Here is a 14,740-nt window from a genome sequence, read left to right on the forward strand (position 1 = left end):
CCGAGAATTCAGTGTTATTCAAAAAAATGGAATAACAATAATATTCGCCGCGAATTAACGAAAATATTTAGAATTTCGTTCGAAATAAAAGGTAACGAAAACGAACCGTTTATTAATTAAACAAGGAGGCGCTTCCAGCTTCGAACAACATTAAAACCTGATTAATTTGTTTTTTTTGTTTTTGTTTAAACATTTCTCATGTTTGCGACGGTTTTAATCACAAATACAACTTTATTCGGAAATAATTATGTTTACAAATTCGTTTCTCCGTCTCTAAGCACCGATGGGGCTTTTTTTTATGATTCACTTCTGCAACGATTTTTTTATTACAAATCAATTTCCAAGAGTTGGGGTAGGTGCACATTTATAAAGTGGCCCCCTTAATAGACATAGGAAAATGTCAGATTTATGTTCAGATCTGTGAGAGGTTAAACACAAGGGGGTCCTGGGGAACGGATTAACCTTTTGTGATGCAACACAAATTATTCTTCATGGTAGGGAAGCGATTCCAAATCCACCAGAGACACCGAGAACAAAAGAAACGGAAATTGATCCTAATTCGAAAGGAAAAAAAAAAATAATAATAAAAAAAAACCCAAAATATGCTAATGAATGAAATTAGTATTCCAGACGGTGCCAGGAGGAAACGAGGGTTTATGAATTCAATTCCTAATGACTCTTTGGCTGGGAAACATATTGGGGTTTTTACCATCTGAAACGAATGTTCCTAAATAAACTTTTATCAACCAAAACTGCTCCATGTTGTGTCCCTTGTAACTGTCTCAGGATATCAAGGGGGGTGTAATAAGTAAAATCATTGGGGAAAAGGCGTGTTTGGGGTGTTATATTATTATTATTTTTTATTATTATACTTCATAAGGCGTCCACATATTCTATATAAACTGTACAATGAATTGGGGAAAACACAAGCAGCAGGGGAAACAAAAACACAACAATTACAAACCATGAAACAAGCAGAAATCCAGACATAAGGTCAAAGGGCCCTGCTTTAAATCCAATCTGGGGATGTTGGATCCACAATCAATTGTTTTGTTTTGTTTTTGCCATTCCATGTTCTATCCAAGGGTTTGTTTATCTATTTATCTATCTATCGAATTTATCTCTCTATTTTCCATACACAGGTACCAATAAAAACAAAATTCATTCTGCAATGCGAATCTGGTTCTGTCAATCGTTTACAACCAAGTTTAAATACAATTAAACAAATACATAAATAATATTTAAAGGTTTTTGTCTTTAATCAAGGACGAATACAAACGCCATGTTTATACAATTTACAAAGTTGCTTTAGAGAATTAAGCAGAGGAGATGGGCAGATACATGTTTGCAATAAGGATAGAAAGGTTTGCTTCCATGTTACCAAGGGAAAAGGCTACATGGATACGAATATTCCTATAATCATACATCCTTACAAAATCCAAAACAACGACAGAAACTTTTATTCAATGCTTAAAACGACTACACGCATTTTATTTCATATATTTCATATATTTAGCCCCTTTCATGTATTTAACACGCATTTTATATATTTTACCTTGCCCATAACAAAATCTAAATGATAAACACTGCTTTGTGGTGTTGAATGAAACCTGGGAGTTGGGTGGGGAAGGGGTTAAACCCAGTCTGGTTGGTAGGGTTGCAGCCTTGGCCTGGGCACATGTTCCCATAGAGAAGTTGGGATGAGGGAGTTGGGCTCATTTAGCCAATTAGGCGACAAGCTCTCTCTTATCAGACTGTAAATGGAGAGGTGACAATCCGGGGGAATTAGAGGGAAATGGAGCCCATGTGTGAGAGGGTTGGGGCTGGATCTGCTGGCCGATTCGCTGCCCCACAACCCTGCATTACAGGACTCACCAAAAGACTGTTTTGTCTGTAGGGATTAGCTGGTCTGTGCCATTAAAAAAGCCCAAAAAGCTCATAGAAGCCATTAGCTGCTGGGGAATTCCTCTGGGTACATTACAGCAGGAAAATAACCCCCACATGTACCTTAAGCCCCCAGAGCCCCTATAGTTATGGGGTATTGCAGGCCATGTGTATTTACTCAAACCCACCTCCCATTAATATTCACCCCCTACTGATATAGAATCCCCCTGTCTGTGTGGGGTTTAAACCTGCAGCACCCAAAGAAGCACCTTAGCTGCACCCTTATTGCACCAACCAGATCCCAACTGCAACTCGGTCTATAAACCATCTACCTGATTCTACTAAATAGAACTAGCAATAGCAACTAGCAACAGTAATCGAAAAAATAGTGAACTAAAAGTATAAACTCACATATATACACACTCACACATATATATACACACACATATATACACACACACCTATACACACACACTTATACACAACTACTTAATTATATCCCTCTGCTAACACTCAGTTTAACCCTTTAGCCTGTAACTGCCTCTTCTGTTTGGGCTTCAGGTTTTAATCAGATTAATCTTTCCTACTAAGGGCTCCCCAGTTTTCTGCTAAATAATATCTCATAAATCATAATTTCCTAATCCTGCTGCTAATTATGTTTAAAATAATGATTCCCTGATCCGACAGTGATCAGTACCTTAATGTTACACAAAAATATACATGTATATATCTCGCAACTGTAGTCGTTTAATATATATATACACTCAAACCTATTATACCCGCTTCTTTGTGTGGTGTTATAGGAATGATCGAAACGTGGTAAGTACATACATACAAAAATATATATCTCACATATATCAAACAGACATAGATATCTGTGCGTGGCGGGGTATAATAAATATATATATATATAGGTTAGATAGATAGATAGATAGATAGATAGATAGATAGATAGATAGATAGATAGATAGATAGGAAGAAAGAAAGACAGGAAAGAAAGAAAGAAAGAAGCATATAATATATGTATGTATATGCCTGTTGTGATATATGTGGCAGGATATAATAAATAGATAAATAGAAAGATATATATATAAAGATAGATTAGATAGATAGACAGATGAAAGAAAGAAAGAAAGAAAGAAGCATATATATTATATATGTATGTATATGCCTGTTCTGATATATGTAGCAGGATATAATAAATAGATAAATAGAAAGATATATATATATAAAGATAGATTAGATAGATAGATAGATAGATAAATAGATAGACAGATGATAGATAGATAGATAGATAGATAGATAGATAGATAGATAGATAGATAGATAGACAGATGATAGATAGATGATAGATAGACAGATGACAGACAGATAGATAGATAGATAGATAGATAGATAGATAGATAGATAGATATAGATGAAAGATATAAGCATTTATATTATATATGTATGTATATGCCGGTTGTGAAATATGAAGTAGCTCATACAGTGACAGTATTAGTGCTTTGCCCCATAAATATTACACACTGGGCTGTGTGTGTGTGTGTGTGTGTGTGTGTGTGTGGGGATAGGGCTCTGTATTTGCACTAATACTATTGGCACTGTTGCTACTTTACCTGTTTCTGCCATAGATCATGGAATCAGGGAATCTGTCATATGTGGCGGCGTTTAATTATTTAACAGAAAGTTTATTGCACAGTACATTTCACTGAGAGATAGGGAGGCAGACTGAATTAAACATTGCCAAATAAAATATAGAAATGTTCAGTTATGTTGCTCTATGTATATGTAACACCCCCAATAGGAAACTTAATAGAACTGCATAAATTATATTTTATTAAGTAAGGATAGCTTATAGATAAGTCCTAGAAAGAATCAAAGGATGACAGATAGATATAAAAAGCTAGACATTATAGATATATAGAAAGATATAATAGATAGATAGACACACATTTTAATATTTATTATTTTTTAAGTTACATAGAAGGTTGGAAATAAACATACATTTTATTATTTGTCATGGATAGATATATGATAGATAGATAGATAGACAGAAAGATAGATAGATAGATGATAGATAGATAGATAGATAGATAGATAGATAGATAGATGATAGATAGATAGATAGATAGATAGATAGATGATAGATAGATAGACAGAAAGATAGATAGATAGATGATAGATAGATAGATAGATAGATAGATAGATAGAAAGATAGATAGATAGATAGATAGATGATAGATAGATAGATGATAGATAGACAGATAGATAGATAGATAGATAGATAGATAGATAGACAGAAAGATAGATAGATGATTGATAGATAGATAGATAGATAGATAGATAGACAGAAAGATAGATAGATAGATAGATAGATAGATAGATAGATAGATAGATAGACAGAAAGATAGATAGATAGATAGATAGATAGATAGATAGATAGATAGATGATAGATAGACACAAATTTTAGTTACATAAAAGGTTGGAAATAAACACACATTCTATTATTTGTCATGGATAGATAGATAGATAGATAGATAGATAGATAGATAGATGATAGATAGATAGATAGATAGATAGATAGATAGACAGAAAGATAGATAGATAGATAGATAGATAGACAGAAAGATAGATAGATAGATAGATAGATAGATAGATAGATGATAGATAGATAGACAGACAGACAGATAGATAGATATTTAGATAGATAGGTAGATAGATGATAGATAGATAGATAGATAGATAGATAGATAGATAAATAGATAGATAGATAGATAGATAGATAGACAGACAGACAGACAGACAGACAGATAGATAGATAGATAGATAGATATAGTAATGGGCCAATGGAGGAAAAACTGATAAAAGAAAAAAACAAACATTCGATTATTTGTCATCAGTCACAGTGTGAGAGACACATTAGCTGATAGCTCATAGTGCAACAGACTGATAATAGGTAGATAAGACAAATGCAAAGCTTTGGATATTTATAAGGGTCTAAATTATGTGTAAATAGAGCCCACAGCGGATCGATAGATGAATAACAGGTAGATAAATTAGTGAGCGATTATGAATAAATGCGATGACAGTTAGGTAGGGGATGATGGATAATGGAGAGGGGGAGATTATAATAGATTATATTATATCCCTGAGGAGGGGGCAGGGGGGAAGGGAGTATTGGGGGGCTGGGGGTACAGTAAGTACAGTAGGGTGAATCCATTGTATCCAGGGGAGAGGGAGAAGGAACTGTTGCGCTTAGGGAGAGTCGCTCCGCAGTATGAGGGGCTGCTGGGGGCCATTTGCTTCTCATGTTGCTTTATTTCTATCAATTCTCACAATTTCACAATTTCACAATTTTCCCAAACCCTTCCGCCCGGCCAGTGAAAGCAGAGACTGAACAAATAATAACAAAGATTCACTGGGCTCCATGATGCGCACCCACAGCCTGTCAGTGCCAAATGCGGAGAGGGGAGAGCAAGGGATATGGGGCTTCAGTGGCTACAAACCAGATTTATATATATATATATAGTATTTTCTGTGGCCGACCCATTAAAGGCAGCGTTCTTCCAGATGTTGTTAAACTGCATCTCTCGCTTTCCCACTGCTGGGCATGCTGAGAGTTGTAGTTTTGTAGTATGTTCTGTTCCTACAATCGATGTAAAAGAGAATAAGGACACCTAGTGCCTGGTCTGGGCAAAATAACAAATAAACATTGTGCCACTGTCCCTTTCAGGTGCTTATTATCTGCCCCATGGAAAAACCACCCCAAAATGTATTTCTTAAATACAACTCTGTTTCTATTTTACTTTCACATAAGGTTTGAAAAATGTTATTTTTATAGAATAAATATACATATATATATATAATACTGCAATGGTGATTATTAAAATCTCTCTGTTTGCTCTGTTTCAGCAAACCTCCCCTATCTGCCCCAACCTATATAGAATAAAGAAGTAGTAGGCAAAGGATCTCAGGATAAATAAAAAATGATCTTGGCAAAACCATTTAGGATTCCGTTTCTAAGGCATGACTCTCCTGATGTTTGGAAGGAAATGGTGTATGACTTTGGTCTACTGTACAGCACTGCGTACATAAGTTGCGCTTTATAAATTAATATATATGTATATAAAGATATACATACATACATACCAAACTGCACCCCACACATCAACGAAACCATATTTTATTGTTATTTTATTGCAGTATCCTAAACATGATAGACAGATAGATAGATAGATATATAGATAGATAGATAGATAGATAGATAGATAGATATAGATATACAAATTTGTTAGCCTCTGGTGTAATAAATATATATATATATATATATATATATATAAATATATATATAACAAAGAGTAGCATAGCACAATAGGATGTGTGTAAAGTACTTAATAAAGTGAAAAAAGAGTCCTTTTTCACTTTATTAAGTCCTTCAGTTATATATATATATATATATATATATGTATATATATATAATATAAATAAACACATCTTTGGCTGAAATCAGTTGGATCAAATTGAAGTATATATATTACATTGACGATAACTACTATGAATTATTATATTTCGATTTACAGTGCGTCCGACGTTTCCTATCTGTATTGGATTGAAAAATTAAAAATTTCGTTCATTATAATCAGTGAAATAATGATATACATTAGATTGATGGTGACAGATTGTAAGTTCTATGGGGCAGGACCTTCTGTAACTCTTAACACCTGAAACTTAACACTCCATGTTACTTTATACATTCGTTTGTTTCCAGCGCAGTGCTGTTGCTATGTATCATACACAGCGCTCATACATAATCAGGCCCAGCTGCCTCTATGGGTCACTGGGAAGCTGCATTAGCTGTAAGCTCTTCGGCCCACATCTTTCTGGGTCACTGTCACATTGTCTTAGATTTCTCTATTATTTAGTGCACTTGTAATTATTAGCAGCACTTTATCCCCCTGGCTGCCTGATAAATACCGTGCTAGTGCTGGGAGACTATTCTCACATAAAGTGAAGTCCCAGATCTGTGGTTTCTACCCCCAAAGTCCCCGCTGAGCTGAAGGGAGTCAGTCAGGCAACGTTTCCACTGCTCTATGGCTGTGCGATTTCTGCCTATATATGACTCTATATGACTATATATATATAGTAACAGCAGAAATACTTTGCTGTCATCAGTGGGATCAGTGCCTTAATATAGACAATATCCGAAGAACACTGGAGCCGAAACCTTGATCTAATGCAATTTATAGCGATGAAGGGAGAATGATAAATCGCGGTGCTACTATTCCTGTTGCAACTGCTGTGTATGAATGAGACCTGGGAGTTGTTTTTTTAATTGAAGCTTATTTTCATTACTTACACCTAACTGAACTGTGTTAAATCATTGGATTTTAGGCGCTTTGGAACTGTACAGAATTGACTCAGTATATAATATTACGTTATGGGGCAGGTATGTGTTTCATGCCCTAGGGAAAGTACTGGGGGCAGACACCTTTATTAGGTATAATTATAAGCAGTTTTATAGACAAGGCTGGGAGCAATTAGAACGTAACTCCGAGAAAGAAGAGCAAGATCTCAACTTAACAGTCTCCCGAAAGTGACAGCTGTGGGCGCAAAGTTGGCACCTTCGTCTGCAAGGGGCAAAGGTCTAAATTCAGGATATTTGCTTGGAAATCGTTGAAACCTTTTAGCAACTGTCCTAATATTAATAGAAATCGTATTTATTCATATTTAAAACTGATTTATAAATTAAAAAATGTAATTTACTGTCAAGAGGAATAACCGTTAACTATACCTTTCCCCAAGCTGCTCTGCGCTTTATTATCATTTATACCAACACCCCACTTTCTGAGCTTTTTTCTATTATTAATATGATTGTTATTTTTTGTTATTAGTGTGAGCCCCTATATATGCCATGAAACAGAATTCTAAATGATGAGCTAATTAATAATAATAAAGATATAGGAATTTTCGGGTTTAGGTTGATTTGTGCGCCATAGTTGTAGAAGAGGGAGATAAGCCAGTGATCATGGGCTGGGGGGGGGGGGGGGGGGGTAGACAAAGGGTTAACTCATTAGGAAACAGCAGTACTGGGTGCTGCAGGCTTAGTGGGGGAAACAGGGACAATAAATACTGTTAGGTTGTGACCTTCATGTTTTTAAAATATAGTTAGCTATGGGAATCCCACCGCAGAGATCAAACTGTGTGCTGGGTTCAGTCACCGGAGAGAGCTGTCTCCCCCCCCACCTTCCCTGCCCCAAACCCACAGAGGCTTCCTATTACTCCAGCTGTCAAGACTAAGGATAGTCCTAATTACCAACGCTGGCTGCTAAGTCAGATCTAACATCCTCATCTATGCACCCTGCCCCAGTCTGTGTGTGTACTCTGGCTCTATCTCCTTGTGTCCCCTAAGGGTTACAGGATCTAGAATGGGGGCCCCTTCCCTTCAGCAGACAGAAGCTCCTCTCATGGCCGACTGTGTTGAATTGCTAATCAGACCCAGGCTGGAGCAGCAGCAGAGAACCAGGGGGCACATGTGCTGGAAGGAAGACACCATAATAATGCCTGTGACCTTCTCCACATTCACAAAAGAAGCCCCTCTGCCCCCCCAGCTGCATGCTGGCTGCCAAACATGCCTTGACAGGGGAGCAGAGTAATGGATTGAGAAGCTATGGTGCTGGGGGGGGGCACAGGGAATGATACCCACACTAGGAGCTGACCTTGAGCCACTAGGGGATCCCCTTACAGTTTGACCTTGCAAAAGCCTCAAACCCAAAGATCTGCTTCTAAAACACTTTGAATCCCACTGGCAACACTTTGCATCTCTATAAACACACAGTCCCCCATTTCCCCAGAACCAACATATTAATCACAGCCCCCCCCCCAATACTACTGCTCTTTTCAGATATTTTGGGTTCAAAGTTACATTGGGTTGAAAAAAGACCAGAGTCCATCAAGTTCAACCCTTCCAAGTAAACCCAGCACACACAGCCTATACTTACCTATCTATACTATCACACACATAAACTATATATACAAACATTAATACTAACTGTAGATGTTAGTATCACAATAGCCTTGGATACTATGCTTGTTCAAGGGCTCCTTTGTGCATTAACATTTAACTTGCAGATCAATTGCCCAGATTTTACCCTATCTGATTTCAGGCTAAGCCCAACCCCCCCATCCATTGCTCTGGGCTCACTGGGCACAAGGTCTGACATAACAATACTACAAGTACTAGGAGTATTACGGTGAAGACACATGGAGCTACTAGTAGCAGCTACTTGTTGTGGCTACTTAAACAGACAAGGCTGATCATTTACTGATAATTGTCTCTACGTGTGTTTTAGCAGATGCAATTCTCAGTATTGTCTTGGCAGGGGATTTTCAGACGTTCAAAAACTGCTACTAGTAGCTCCATGTGTCTTCACCCTTAGGAGCTACTAGTAGCAGCTTCTTTTTCACAACTACTAAACTCCAGGAAATCCCCTGCCATAGACAATACTGAGAATTGCCTCTGCTAAAACACACGTAGAGACAGTTATCGGTAAATGATCAGCATTGTCTATTTTAGTAGCCGTGACAAGTAGCTGCTACTAGTAGCTCAGTGTGTCTTGCCCCTTAAGCATCTCCTATCTGTGGAAGGGTGGGGTTGTAGGTGCAAATAGTTAGCAACTACAATTTAAGGGGCTGGCCATTTGGAGGGCCAACTTGAGACCAGTTAGGGCAAAATCAGGGTTAAATGCTTTATACTTCCTTATATACCCCTGAAACTGTGGCAGGGTAATTTTAATATTTCCATTTTCACACATATGGTACAGCGTTGTGAACTAACTAAACAAACCTTGGAGGTTAATCTTAACCCCCCCTCCAAAAAAAACAAAAAAACTATGGCAGCTAAACAAGAAATAAGAAATACATTTGTCACCTATAGCAACCAATAAGGAGGTAGCATTTGCTTTTTAAAAGCAAGCATTTTATTGGTTGCTATAGGTTACTGCAGCGTTTTTCAACCGCTGTTCCGCGGCACACTAGTGTGCCGCGAGATATTGCCTGGTGTGCCGTAGGCAGGGCCGCAATTTTTACTTTAAAAAAAAATCCCGGCCCTGTCATTGGTTGCGCCCCGTGTGTACGGGTGACGTCAGTACGCACGGGCGCAACGTTATAAAAGGGCCTGTGTGCGGTCGCGTGTAGGCAGAAGTGCAGAGGCGGCGTGCGTGAGGGGAAGATGCTGCTGAAGCCGCCGAAGAGTAAAATGCTGCTGGGCACCAATGTATTAGGGGGGGCCACAGGGCACACTGACTTATGGGGGCACTGCTGCTGGGCACCAATGTACTAGGGGGGCTGGCTCTTGGCACCAATGTACTGGGGGGCACTGCTGCTGGGCACCAATGTACTAGGGGGGCACTGCTGCTGGGCACCAATGTACTAGGGGGCACTGCTCTTGGCACCAATGTACTAGGGGGGCACTGCTGCTGGGCACCAATGTACTAGGGGGGCACTGCTCTTGGCACCAATGTACTAGGGGGGCACTGCTGCTGGGCACCAGTGTACTAGGGGGGCACTGCTCTTGGCACCAATGTACTAGGGGGGCACTGCTGCTGGGCACCAATGTACTAGGGGGGCACTGCTCTTGGCACCAATGTACTAGGGGGGCACTGCTGCTGGGCACCAATGTACTAGGGGGGCACTGCTGTTGGCACCAATGTACTAGGGGGGCACTGCTGCTGGGCACCAGTGTACTAGGGGGGCACTGCTCTTGGCACCAATGTACTAGGGGGGCACTGCTGATGGGCACCAGTGTACTAGGGGGGCACTGCTGCTGGGCACAGAGTTAAATTTTTTAACATTTTCTAATGGTGGTGTGCCTCGTGATTTTTTTCATGAAACAAGTGTGCCTTTGCCCAAAAAAGGTTGAAAAACACTGGGTTACTGTACCTGGGCAAAATTAGTGCCTTTTATCATATTGGGGGGCAAGATTCAAGGACATTATTTTGCAGTTACTTGTTGGCCAGGTACAACTCTCATCTCCTACAACAGTTGGGGAAAGTGTATATGCCAGCTTTAGACTGGCACCTTTCTGGGTTTTGTGTATAAAGTTTTTATAGCTCCAGCCTTCCTCCTATTGGGCTGTTAGGCTCTAACACGTAACATACTGCATAACACTAATAAGTAATATGACAATCCAAATAAAGCTTTAAGGCCAGCATTTACTAAACCACACATCCGTTTGACCCAGTGTAGCAATCAATGCGACGTTTGTTCCATAGCAATTGTAACCCAGTCCGGGCTGATTGATGCCTTTTATCTTGTATAAAGCTGCTGTTTCAGACACAGTGGGTAGAATTCACAAAAAGATGCTCAGTTTGCCACTGGTGTAGTATCCCATAGCAACCAATCAGACATAAGCTCTGATCAGTCAACTGTGGCAAGGCTAATAAAACCAGCAGCCTGATTGGTTGCTATGGGTTACTGCACCGGTGTAAGATTGCAGTTCTGTTTGTCCTTGTCCACAGAGTGTGTCCTTGCCCACAGAGCTTTCAGTGTACATGCAGGTGACCAAGGTGTAGACCTAGGAGATAAATAAGGAATCGCCTGGGGATCCCTATATGTGGTGTTACAGCCAAGTGCAATGAGAAACCAGCTAAACTGTGGTCCCAGTAGAAGAAGGACTCCTCCCCCAAAGATACCATAAGACATCAACTGACAATTTGGGGTCCAGTACAAGCAAAACACCCCCCATACAGTATTGCCTCCTGGTGGCTGACCTTATTTTACCCACTTTCTCCATAACTACAGGGTCCTCACACCAAGAACCCTGGGTATTCTGCTCCTGTAGCTCCTTACAATACTCAGTAGGGTGCCTAGGCAGGGCCCTGGGTTAATAAGGATAAGTTGGGACCCCAAGTAAATGGTAAATGTGCAATCTGCCACCCTCTAGCTGTCAAATGACAAATCCCATGATCCTGTAGTTCAAGAACAGCGAAATCACTGCAAGTATCACCCAATCTAATAACGCTCTGTGTGTGACTTGATGTTACTGGGCCCCACAGCAAAATCCTTTTAGGGTCCCCTTTTAACCTTGGGGATAAGACATTGCCCATGAAACTGCTTATCATTCAGGGTCTCCTATAAATCCTATAAACTGAAATAGCTGGGATTTGTTTCTCAATATATGCCTTTTGTATTTTGATTTCTATACAAGGGGCCTCTTGGCGCTAGGGGGGCAAGCCTAATTAACCTTATGTCCTTCACGGAAACTATACCTGGCTGCTCCCAATAATTCAGTGAAATCTCTATATGATATACAGGTCTATTTCTTCCATTGGTGCCCATTGTACAAGGTCTCATAGTGTTTCCCTAACAGACATTTGCAGTATATTGACTTTTTTCCCTATATTTTTTTATTGTATGTCTTTCTGTACAAGGGATTAATATGTTTCTCACCTAAATGATTTGCCTGAAAGGTACAACATGCCAGGCTCTTTGTCCCCAGTGTCATTAAATCCAGTTCCTGCTCATGTATTTTTAAAAACAAACACTTTCGCTGGCTTTGATGCTTTAGGGAGCAGAAGCCCATTAACATAACATCCACATGAGCTGAGGGGCCGAGAGCAGCTCTTCTAGGTGATTACTGAGCAGCAGTGCGGCGCTGCCCGCTATTGACCCACCCTACACTAATGACTACTATATACTGTAACATACAACCACACAGCCTCCATGCTGACATGTAATATGCTTATATTTTATTACATTATGCTCCAGTCAGGAGGGATAAGCCTATCGATGGCACTTCTCATGCTGGTTACCCAGAGGTTACATGCTGGGCATTACTCAAGCTACAAACCAGTGCAGTAGGGCATTAAGGTGTGGGACCCTGCGCTGGGGAAGTCCATCGGAATACTGGAGGGCCACAGAAACTATGGGGGTCCCTACAGTTCAACACCCTTCCTGATGGTTGGCTCATCAGTGTAAAGCCCCCCTCTCCAGGGGTATCTCTAACCAATTCTGGTTCTGATAATGATGGTAGTGATGGAATCAACTAGTAAGAACAGTCTACTATATGGTCCTCTGCTCTGGTTGCCTTACTACTGGAAGTCAGGAGCAGCATTTTACACAGCAGAACAGGAACCCAACTTTGCAAAGGAAATCTGATCCCCCAGCGACATTATCCTTAAATGAAACAATAATACAGTATGACACATATTAAGGGGTGTGTGAAAAAGGTGGGGCTACAGGGTTGTTTCAATAAGTGAGCAAAAGGGGCAATTGCCCAGGGCCCACCATCAGATTTTTTTCTGCTATAACATTTGTCTAAGCTCAACATAACTTTCTATTAGAATAAATGTTCCTAAAGGATATATTTTTGAGAAATAACTGGTATTTGTGATTACAGTTTATCTTTTCCTACCAAAGTCGCTAATAAAGTTCACCTGCTTGAGGGTAGTTCTATAAGAAATATAATGGATCAGAGTGGTGGTGACAGCAGGGGTACAATGATCCCTAGTCCATGCCAGCCTTATAGCTGTGAATATCATGTCGGTGAAGGCTGATCTTCAAGCCCAGTGCCCCTGTGTCATATTATGTACCAACATGGTCAATAGGGGCAACTTTATTCACCCATGGAATGGCAAGAGTCTCTGACTACTGTGAATAGCATGCCTTTTGGTGTATTGACTTTGTGCAAAAGGTAAGGCTCTTTGGTGTAACTGTAGAATGTACTGATGAAATCAGAAAAGAATATAATAATATAGTATTAACAGTTACATAGTCACAGAAATCTTTGACTTGACTCTACTTTAATATCCTCTTCCCTTAGTAGTAAGTGCAGCTAGGGGCCAATAACACCAGTAATCACTGAGGGAAGCTGGAGGTGCCTCTGTGCTGGGCACAGCCTTAGGACTGAATGAAACGTTGGTGCCAATATAAGTAGCCAGTAGAAAGCAGACAGATATCCAGCCCTTATGGCTGATGGGTGCCGGATATGTCCTAGTACAAATACCTGGGGCCAGTGGGACTATACAGAAAGGATGGGACACATTGTACCTACAGTTTCCATAGATCCAGCTGCAGCCCAGTTCATATGAACCCAATGGCACTGCCCTGTAGCACTGTACCAACCCCAGGACCACCTAGGGAACTACTTAGATTGCTGTCTCCATTTCACATTTTAGGTACTGCGCTGTGTAAAGCTGAGCCCACCCTGCTCCTATTGCCCCAGTACAGCAGTTGCCATGTATATATGGGACTAATCTAACCTACATTATCCATATATGTAATGTCCTGTTTGGCAGTGATTCCCCTACATCAGGTGATCCCAACCTTTTTTACCCATGAGCAACATTTAAATGTTGGGGAGCAGCGCAAGCAGGAAAACATTTCCTAGGGGATGCCCAATAAGGGCTGTGATTGGTTATTTGATATCCCAATGATGACTGCAAGCCTACAGGAGGTTCTGCTTGATAATACACATGGGCTTTATGCCTCCAAATCTTGTCTTCAAGTCAGAAATTCAAAAATGAAAACCTGCTTTGAGGCCATTGGGGGCAACATCAGAGGGGTTGGTGAGCAACATGTTGCCCCTGAGCCACTGGTTGGGGATCACTGCCCTACACTGACTGCCCATTCCCCAGCAGCTCAGTTGGGCACTTTTATTTGCACTGATCAAATATCCTTTACAAATGCTCTGGTAGGAGCACATTGCCAATAATGTCAGCATCATATCCAGCTGGTATTATCAGGGAATTCCATCTATCTACTAATAATTATCTATATATCTACTAATTATCTATCTATCTAAAGACTAATTATCTATCTCTGTCTAATCATCTATCTACCAACTGTGTCTATATATCT

Source organism: Xenopus tropicalis, chromosome 6 (assembly GCF_000004195.4).
Source record: "Xenopus tropicalis strain Nigerian chromosome 6, UCB_Xtro_10.0, whole genome shotgun sequence".
In the NCBI taxonomy this organism is placed as follows: domain Eukaryota; kingdom Metazoa; phylum Chordata; class Amphibia; order Anura; family Pipidae; genus Xenopus; species Xenopus tropicalis.